The sequence below is a fragment of the Tamandua tetradactyla genome, chromosome 6 (assembly GCF_023851605.1).
Source record: "Tamandua tetradactyla isolate mTamTet1 chromosome 6, mTamTet1.pri, whole genome shotgun sequence".
Taxonomy (NCBI): domain Eukaryota; kingdom Metazoa; phylum Chordata; class Mammalia; order Pilosa; family Myrmecophagidae; genus Tamandua; species Tamandua tetradactyla.
The window spans coordinates 130,181,141-130,191,600 of NC_135332.1; the positions used below are offsets into that span (position 1 = coordinate 130,181,141).

The 10,460-nt window shown below is 38.9% G+C and overlaps 1 pseudogene; it reads left to right on the forward strand.

Annotated features, from left to right (window-relative positions):
- The first annotated feature begins 7,969 nt into the window (after nucleotides 1-7,969).
- Nucleotides 7,970-10,460, forward strand: LOC143686836 (catenin beta-1 pseudogene; annotated as a pseudogene).

Consider the following 10,460-nt stretch of genomic DNA (forward strand, 5'->3'; position numbering starts at 1 on the left):
ATTTGTTCCCCCTATTATTCATCTACTCTGTAACTTTAAATACCACCCAAATACTGATGATTTAGGAATTTTTATCTCCAGCCTAGATCTTTCTTGCTTGAGCTCCAGACATGTATATCTAACTTTTTTTGTGTGTGTGTATATGTATATGGCGGGGGTCACATTTCATTCTTTTTCCATGTGAGTATCCTTTTTATTGCAGCACCAATTATTGAATTTATGTTAGTTTGTTTGGGGAAGTGCATGCACTGGGAATAGAACTCGAGTCTCCCGCATGGCAGGCAAGAATTCTACCACTGAACTACCCTTATACCCCCGAAGTAACTTTTTTACTTCTCCCGTTGGGTATCTTATAGGCATTTCAAATTTAGCATGTGCTAAACTAAAGTCTTGATTGTTCTTCCAGAACCTGGTTCTCCCATTCTCATCTGCATCACACTGTTACCACTCTGGTCTGAGCCATGATCAACCCTCACCAGGATTATTACAAAAGCTGCCTAACTGCTCTTTGCTTATGTCCTTGTCCTCCTGCTGTCTGTTTTCCATATAGCAGCAGGAGCATTCTACTGGGTTTTTGTGCGGGTTTTTTGTTTTTTGTTTTTGTCATATATACAACCTAAAATTTCCCCTTTTCACTATATTCCAATACATATTTTCAGTGTTGTTAATTATGTTTACAATATTGTGCTAACATCACCACTATCCATTACCAAAAGCTTTTTGGAACATACCTTTTAAAACATAAGTCAGATCATGTCATTCCTATGCTCAAAATCTTTCACTGATGCTCCTTACTCAAAATAAAAGACCTGCATGGGATGGCCTTCCTCTCCTGCTCCTTATTTTCTATACTTTCTTTCCTAACACTCTTCCCCTTGGCCATTCTACACCAACCACATGGGATTCCTTGCTCTTACTTGAATATGTCTAGATGTTCCTATCTTGGGCCTTTTGTATTTGCTGTTCCTGCTTCTGGAAAATTTGTTTGTTTGTTTGTTTTCCATAGCACTTATATTCATTTCATATATGAACCCCTTTACATTTTATTTATTCATTTTTTTTCTTGTCCCCCTTCATGACTAGAATGAGAACTCCCAGACATCAGGCATTTTCAACTGTTTTTTTCGCTGCTGTAGTCCCAGAGAATAGTAGAGAATTTAGCATTTGGTAGGCACTTGCTAGATGTTAGTTTATATGAGAAAATACTGAAGCTTAGAGTGGGGAGAATTTCTATTCACTGTACGGAGCAGTGAATGGGAAGATAAGGGAGAGCTTCCTGGAAGGTTTAGCATTTCACCTGGGCTCTGATGGTTGCATAGCACTTTTTTTTAAATTATTGTATGGGCAGGCATCAGGAATCTAATCTGGGTCTCTGGCGTGGCAGGTGAGAATTCTGCCACTGAGCCACCATCACACCACCCTGCATAGGGTTTTATAATACGAAGAGAGCGGAAGAGCCTTCCAGGTAAAGAAAATGACATTGGCAAGGGGATGAAGTAGGAAAGTAAGGGGAGGTTGGGGAACATTGTTAGTATAAGAAGATGAATGGTGTTTGTAATATCTCTTTTAATTCATAACCCAATCACTTTACTCACTTTTATAAATGTGTTAATAAAGTTTAAACTATATTAATCTTTTACATTCCCGTTTTAGTGAAATCTGGAGTTAATCCTTTCTGAAGGACAAGTTAAATCTGAAATTAATTCCAGATTTGGGACATCAATATGGTCCTAACATAGACTCAATTATTGATCGCATGAAATCCTGGAAATTGTATTTATTTCAAAAAGAAGCCTTTATTTTGGTGGATACTATTTTTATCAAGTCATTCCATGATCATCATGTCTGAAAAGCAATATAGTATTGTTTTTATTTATTTATTTATTTTTTGTACGTGCAGGCACCGGGAATTGAACCTGGGTTTCCAGAATGGCAGGCGAGAATTCTGCCACTGAGCCACTGTGGCACCACTCTCAGTGTGTTGTTTTTTACCTAGGACTCTGCTGTACTATGATCCTGAGCACAGGATCCTGGATTGTCTTCTGTGAGATAGGGGCTTGGAGTAGAGATCTCTAAGTTCTTTTTTAAGTCTATTGTTCTGGTATAAACAACAGAGCTTGATGTCACTTAAAGCTGAATTCAAGGAATCTCATCACAAGCCAGGTTAATAACCATTAACATGCAGTAAGTTCTGAATCCTCTATTAGTTAGGCTTCCCAGGAGAGGGGGTTTTCATAAATTTATAGCAGTGCCACTGTATGTAGGGGGAAGAGACGACTCGAGGTGTAAAGGGATAGTAAGAGGGGCTGTGACCTCTCAGGTATCCTCCTTTTCCTCATCCAAGGGAGTTATTGCCTTGAAATGTCAGATTGTATTGCTTAATGATGCACATTTATCTGACCTTTGCACCAACACTTCTAGTCACAAGTTATAGCAGGAAAAATACAGCTAGTCATAAAACTCATAGAGGAAAGCATCAATTTTTACTCCACTGTATAGATAAAGTACTTCAAACATGAATTTCAAGTGTGATCAGAAATAATAAATTCCAGAACAGCATAATGAAAACTATTGTTTAAGATTTTAAAAATTCCTCCTAGGAAGGTAAAAGAATTACTGTAAATATAGGAAAGGTCCAAGTTACAGAAAGCATAGATTCTTATCTTGTTATTAGTGTTCTATGTAGGAATTTTTCCTCTAATGCATAACGGAAATGAAACAAAGTCTGTTATATATTGTTCTAGCATTATTTAATGTCAGTGTTAAACCAAAGTTGGTCCCAGGAATACGGAGAGGGAACCACGTTACTCTTTTCCCTTGGGTATTCTTAGAGCTTTTGTTTTATTCTATTACAACATTTATTGTAGTTGTATACTTCAAAAGTGATTTCTAGTTCAAGTTTCTCTCTGTCTTTTTTTAGATAAAGATATTGCTTATTTTTGATATAGTCTATGTGCAGGGTTACCAAATTTAGCAAATAAAAATGTAGGATGCCCAGTTAAATTTGGATTTCAGGAAGCAGTAATTTTTTAGTATAGGCATGTCCCAAATATTACATGAGACATACTTGCGCTAAAAAATTATTCCTTAACTGGGTGTCCTGAATTCTATCTGAAAAACCCATCTGGGTGGTAGATTGCAAAACTGGTGGCAATCCTTCACATTCTCTTTAACCACTCTTTTCTTTTTGTATGCTGTATGTTGGGGGTCACATTTCATTCTTTTTCCATGTGACTGTCCCCTTATTGAAACATCATTTGTTGATTTTTTTTTTTAGGGGAGAGGAAGTGCATGGGCCAGGACTGTACCCGGGTCTCCTGCGTGGCGGGTGACAATTCTACCACTGAACTACCCTTGCATCCCTGTAACCACACCTTTTGCAATGTGACTTTGCAGTTCTGTTATCAAGAAATGGATTTTATTTCTTCATCCCTTGAATCTGAGCTGGTCTTGTGACTTACTTTGGCTAACAGAGTGTGGCATAAGTAATGATGTGCCATTTCTGAGCATAGACATCAGGAACCCTGCTCACTTCTGCTCTTTCTCCCTGTGGAACACTGTGCAGCCTCCAAGTCTGGGCTAAACTGTTGGAGGATGAGGGACCACATGGATTAGAGATAAACTGTTCCATCTGAAGCTGTCCTAGACCAGTCAACTCCCAGCCAATCCATCAGCTGACTATAGAGCATGAGTTAGCTCTACAGAAGAACCATCAGCTGAACACAGAGCAAATTTGCAACCGCTAGAATCATGAGTAAAATAAATGGTTACTTTAAATCACTAAGTTTTTGTTAGCAAAAATTAACTGAAACAATCTGATAATGTGAAGCAGAACTGGACATTTTTTCAGACAAGCTTTATAGGTTGTGCTGTGTTTTGAGGGCCACAGATGAAAGAAATATGAGACGTTTTTGTAATCAATTTTGAGCAAATAACACTTGGTGATGACTTCCATAAGTTAGAGGAAATTGCTTTTTGACATAAACACTTTGGTCCACAGAAAAATTTTACTTCTATCAGAGACTTTCTTTAGCTTCTTTATCCCTTTAATGTTTGAAATATAGAACTCCTGAGTAACTCCTTGCTTTCTTTTTTCTTCTTTGGAGATCTTTTCCAGGATCTATCCCTTTAAACCAGTTCAGACTGCACTATACCTTTGGAGATTGATTACTGAGGTAAGATCCAGTGTGGGTGGGAGAAGAACTTTCAGATACTATGCATCAGCCATTAGCCAGGTAGTCATCAGAACACTTATTGATTAGTGACATGGATAATGAACATGGGCTAAAGGAGTCAAGAAAAAAGAGACATGGGTTAGCAGTAGTAGGGGAAGAAATAAAGTCCTATGATGTGTGAGATTTTGAGAGGAAGTCTGATTGAGCCAGAGTGCCTGGGTTTTAATCCTAGTTCTTTATTTACAGCTAGTTGTAGAATAATAGTGGAGGATAGAGTTGATTTACAATTGAACTGGAAAAACTCAAGTTTTCTCCCTAGATGTTGGGTTTTTCACTTTTGGCCAAGATAAGGGCAGTGAGATTTATGATGTAGTGTTTAAAGTGCAAAACTCCCCTGGCAACCCCAAGGGTCACTTTTTTCACTGATGGTTTTCAAGTGACCTAGCTGGTTAGTCAGCTTGTCTTCATTATGTGGCTAGAGGCATGAGAGACTCTCACGGAGAACTTTTGCTGTTGAACTCTCCCAAAGTCAAAATTCCTTTCACAGAGTGTGGTGAGATTCTTGTGCCAATAGTAAATGTGCTCACAGGATGTCTCTAGGCCCCCCAGTGCTTGTCTGCATTCTCCTCTTCTTGTAGCACTGCATCTTCTGCTTTTATATAAAGCTCTATGGAAGCATGCTCTGTGGAATGTGGTGAATCCTTTGAAATATCTGACCTTGGAAAATCTTTGCACTCACAATGATCTAGGGCAGGTGAAGGACTACTATGTCTCAGTTTCCTCCTCTGGAGAAGTTAAAAAAAAATAATTACTACCTCAAATAGAGTTGTTTTGAAGGTTAAATGGGTTAATAGAAGTACAAAACTTAGAACAGATTTTGGCTCACAGTAAACTACGTTCACTATTATTTAGAGTCTATCTAGAACCTTAGCATGAGGAGCTTCCTTCTGCCTCAACCTTGTGTGTGCATGCACATATGTATGTGTGTGTGATATTGCTTCCTATCTACTTACCTATTATCAAGAAAAAATATCTTGTTTTTAAATAGTTAATCCTTTTTTATTAATTTTTTTCTTTTTAAATACCAATAAACACCAAACAAATGCAAACTTTCTTAACTTTTGATCATTCCATTCTACATATATAATCAATTCACAATATCACCACATAGTTGCATATTCATCATCATGATCATTTGCATCTATTCAGAAAAAGAAATAAAAAGAAAACAGAAAAAAATTCATACATACCATACCCCTTACCCCTCCCTTTCATTGATCACTAGCATTTCAATCTAAATTTATTTTAACATTTGTTCCCCCTATTATTTATTTGTATTCCATATGCTTTACTCATCTGTTGATAAGGTAGATAAAAGGAGCATCAGACACAAGGTTTTCACAATCACACAGTCACACTGTGAAAGCTATATCATTATGCAATCATCTTCAAGAAACATGACTACTGGAACACAGCTCTTAGATTTTCAGGCAGTTCCCTCCAGCCTCTCCATTACATCTTGACTAACAAGGTGATATCTACTTAATGCGTAAGAATAACCTCCAGGATAAACTCTCAACTCTGTTTGGAATCTCTCAGCCATTGACACTTTATTTTGTCTCATTTCACTCTTCCCCCTTTTGGTCGAGAAGGTTTTTCTCAATTCCTTGATGCTGAGTCTCAGCTCATTCTAGGATTTCTGTCCCACATTGCCAGGAAGGTCCACACCCCCAGGGAGTCATGTCCCACATAGACAGGAGGAGGGTGGTGAGTTTGCTTGTTGTGTTGGCTGGAGAAAGAGGTTACATCTGAGCAACAAAAGAGGTTCTCTTGCAGGTGACTCTTAGGCCTAATTTTAAGTAGGCTTGACCTATCTTTTGTGGGGTAAAGTTTCATATGAACAACCCCCAAGATTGGGGGCTCAGCCTATAGTTTTGTCTGTCCACACTGCTTGTGAGAATATCAAGAATTCAACTTGGGGAAGTTGAATTTTCCTCCTTTCTCACCATTCCCCGAAGGGGACTTTGCAAATACTTTTTTATTCACTATTCAAATCACTCTGGGATTTATTGGGGCATCACTCTGGACAAACCAACAAAAATCTCATGCCGTACTCAAGGTTCCATGTACTTCTGGTGTTCAATTAAGCTGTCTACATAAGTTATATTAGGAAATGCACGAGTCAAAATATAAATTTTGTACCAAATAAACATTTTTTGCTTTAGTCTCACACATAAGTTAAAATTTTAAAATATTAATTACCATCTGTTTTCAGCACCCTGCAGTAATGATATTCCTTTGTTCTTCCTCATGTAAAAACAAAATAGTTCATTCTTCATTGTTTTTATTAATGAGCCAACTTTGTGGTGAAGCATATAATTGAAAAGTAATTTGTTTTCTGTTCTGGAATTTACCGTTTGAACTTTTATTGTGGTCCATTCAAATGCTTTAGTGTGTGTTCAGGGAATATTAATTAATATGCATGTGTTAGTAGGATAGCTTTTTATCCTATCCTATGAGTTAGTAGGAAAGAAGTTTTACCTTCTTAACAGTGTTTGGTTTAAGCTAATGGTAGTATTAGTTTACATTCCCTAAAGAACTATTTAGGCAAGGGGATGGGTCAAAGGAAAGTGGCCCTACTGGGAATTATGTCAATTCTAACCTGCACTGTGGCAAGGGCAAATCATGAATATAGATGTCTGACTGCAGACAATATGCACATTGGAAGATCAGGGATGGGTTGTGTGATAATTAGATTCAGTTGTCAACTTGGCCATGTGAAGGCACCCAGTTCTGTTGCTGTGGCCATGAGCCAATGGTACGTGAACCTCATCTGTTGCTGATTACATCTGCAGTCGGCTAGGAGGCGTGCCTGCTGCAATGAATGACCTTTGACTTAATTGGCTGGTGCTTAAATGAGAGAGTGCAATGTAGCACAGCCCAAGCAGCTCAGCATACCTCATCTCAGCACTTGCAGCTCAGCCCAGGCCTTTGGAGATGCAGAAAGAAATCACCCCTGGGAAAGTTGTCGGAACCCAGAGGCTTGGAGAGAAGGCCAGCAGAGATCACCCTGTGCCTTCCCACGTAAGAAAGAACCTCAGTGAAAAGTTAGCTGCCTTTCCTCTGAAAAACTATGCATTAACTAAATAAATCCCCTTTTATTGAAAGCCAATCTGTTTCTGGTGTGTTGCATTCTGGCAGCTAGCAAACCAGAACAAGTTGGTTGGGTGTTCTGCTCCAAGAGCATTTTTTTTTTTTTCATGGGCAGGCACTGAGAATTGAATCCAGGTCTTCCGCCTCTGAGCCAGCATTGCCTCCCATCAATAACGTTTTGAAGACTTTGACTTCAGCTGTGAGACAGTGTTATTTAAAATTGAGTATACAATAGTGGAAGATAAAGATAATCTGCCATCTTGAGGGCCTCTGGGTGAGGAAGAGAAAATCTGATGAGCATTTTCTGGGAATTCAGGAATACTCAGCTGAGGAGAGTGAAGAGAGTATAGAAGAATAAGACCTGGAGTGTCTACAAATTAGAGAGCCACATTATCTCAGCAATACCTCAACAATAAGACTGAGGCCTGTTTGAGTGTCTATGGTACACTCAGGGATGGTGGAGTTGGCCCTACACTGCAGAGGGAATTCCACATTTAATTTGTGGATTTCATTCACTCTGTTATTTTGTATTGAGCAAAAATTTAAAAAGCTAGAAAAACTAAAAACTGTTTAAGTTTCCTATGCTGGTCAAGCACATGCTGTGAAACAGTTTGGCTTAAACAATGGGAATATATTAGCTTATGGTTTTGAGGCCAACAGACAGTCCAGATGAAGATGTCATCAAGATGATGCTTCCTCCCCACACTCCATGGTTTCTGGGTCCAGCTGTCGGTGAACTGTTGTCCTCAGTTTGTCACATGGCAATTCGTGTGGCAGCTTCTCTATTTCCACTGATGTTCAGCTTTTGGCTGTAATGTGTGATACGTGTGTATTTTTGAAATATGTGGGGTCTTGTGTATTTTTTCAATTGGGATCTTGTAAAAATTGCTTTCTTAATCAACAAAAGGAAATAGTGCTGAGAAATTTTGTTCTCTAAAATCATAGATTATCAGAAACATTGTTGTTTGAGATCTTATCAATAAGACAGAAACATTCTAATTTTTTCTCTCTGTTTTTATTAGGGTAAAACATACAACATAAAATTTGCCATTTAAACTATTTAAAAATGTACAGCTCAGTGCCATTAAGTACATTCACAATGTTTTGTAACTACCACCACTGTCTAGTTCCAGAAAATTTTCGTCACCCCCAAAAAGACTCCATCCATACCCATTAGCACTTGCTGACCATTTCCCCCTCCCCCAGTCCCTAGCAACCACTAATCTGCTTTCGATCTCTAGGGATTTCCATGTTATGGATGTTTCATATAAATGGAATTGTACAGTATAAAACATTCCACTTCTGCCTGGAGGATCTGATTCAGAGAAGCAGCAGGTGCATAGCTTCAGATAAGGGGTTTTTGGACTCAATAGTCCATGTTTATCATAATTTAGTAGTTTCCAAGGAAACAGGCCCCTGAGTCTGCTTCTCAGCCCAGACCAGATGTTCACCCCTTTATACACAGTCCTGTTTAATTTGAGCCTATCAAATTATGGCTTCATTTAAACTTTACCTTGCCTCTACCTTTCCTCAATATCCTATAATAACCCTGTCTTTTTCTTTATTTGGTGTAACGCCCATGTTTCCTATGATGAGAAGTCCCTTTTGCTGCAGTAAGTTGATAAACTTGGCTTTGTTTTATCCCTGATGGGCTTTATAAAAATCATATATGCATTATATATTAAAGGTCTCACTCTTTTTCCTACCTTTTTAAAAAAAAAATACTTCAGTATTTTTAACAAAACGATCCATATTATGTGTAAACCTAATTCATTATTTCTGATTGCTTATAAACACATTTGCAGCCCACACACCATATTTTCTTCTAGGCACCAGGATTGCCTCCAATTCTTTTGTATTCTGAACAGTGCTGTATATCCTCCAGCATTTCCTCTTATGAATCTGCTTGAGAATTTCTCTGGGGTAACTGGACCCACTCTGAAATGGGACTGCTGATTTCTAAGGTCTATTCATAATTAATTTTGCCTAATACTGCCAGAATGGTGGCTCCATTCTTTTCAACACATGGTATTATTATCTGCATTCAAATGTTTCTCAATTTGATGAATTTAAAGTGATATTCCATTAATTTTCTGATTTGCATTTCTTTGAGCACAAGTCAAACACTTTCCATGTTGATTGCCTATTTGTTTTGTTTCTGTGAATTGCTTGTTCATATTCTCTCTCCCTTTAAAAACGGGGCTTTCTGTCTTTATACAAATAAAGCATAAGAGCTATGCTTCACCTGCTTATAATTATTTTTTTTTTCTCATGCTCAGGCACTGGGAATCAAAACCAGGTCTCCACACCAGGAAGCAGAGATGGCCCAGAATGCTGTTCGCCTTCACTATGGATTACCGGTTGTGGTTAAACTCCTACATCCTCCATCCCATTGGCCTCTGATAAAGGCTACTGTTGGATTGATTTGAAACCTTGCCCTTTGTCCTGAAAATCACGCACCTTTGCGTGAACAGGGTGCCATTCCACGATTAGTTCAGTTGCTGGTTCGTGCACATCAGGACACTCAGCACCGTACATCCATGGGTGGAACACAGCAGCAGTTTGTGGAGGGGGTCCGCATGGAAGAAATAGTTGAAAGTTATACTGGAGCACTTCACATCCTGGCTCGGGATGTTCACAACTGAATTGTAATCAGAGGACTAAATACCATTCCACTGTTTGTGCAGCTGCTTTATTCTCCCATTGAAAATATCCAAAGAGTAGCTGCAGGGGTTCTCTGTGAATTTGCTCAGGACAAGGAGGCTGCAGAAGCTATTGAAGCTGAGGGAGCCACAGGTCCTCTGACAGAGTTACTTCATTCTAGGAATGAAGGTGTGGCAACATTTGCAGCTGCTGTTTTGTTCCGAATGTCTGAGGACAAGCCACAAGATTATAAGAAATGGCTTTCGGTTGAGCTGACCAGTTCTCTCTTCAGAAAAGAACCGATGGCTTGGAATGAGACTGCTGATCTTGGACTTGATATTGGTGCCCAGGGGGAACCCCTTGGATATCGTCAAGATGATCCCAGCTAAGCAAGGGATCAAGATGGCGGCTTAACAACGTGCGCGCTCTAGTTCGTCCTCCAGAACAACTACTAAATAACCAGAAACAGTACAGAACAGCTGCTGGGGC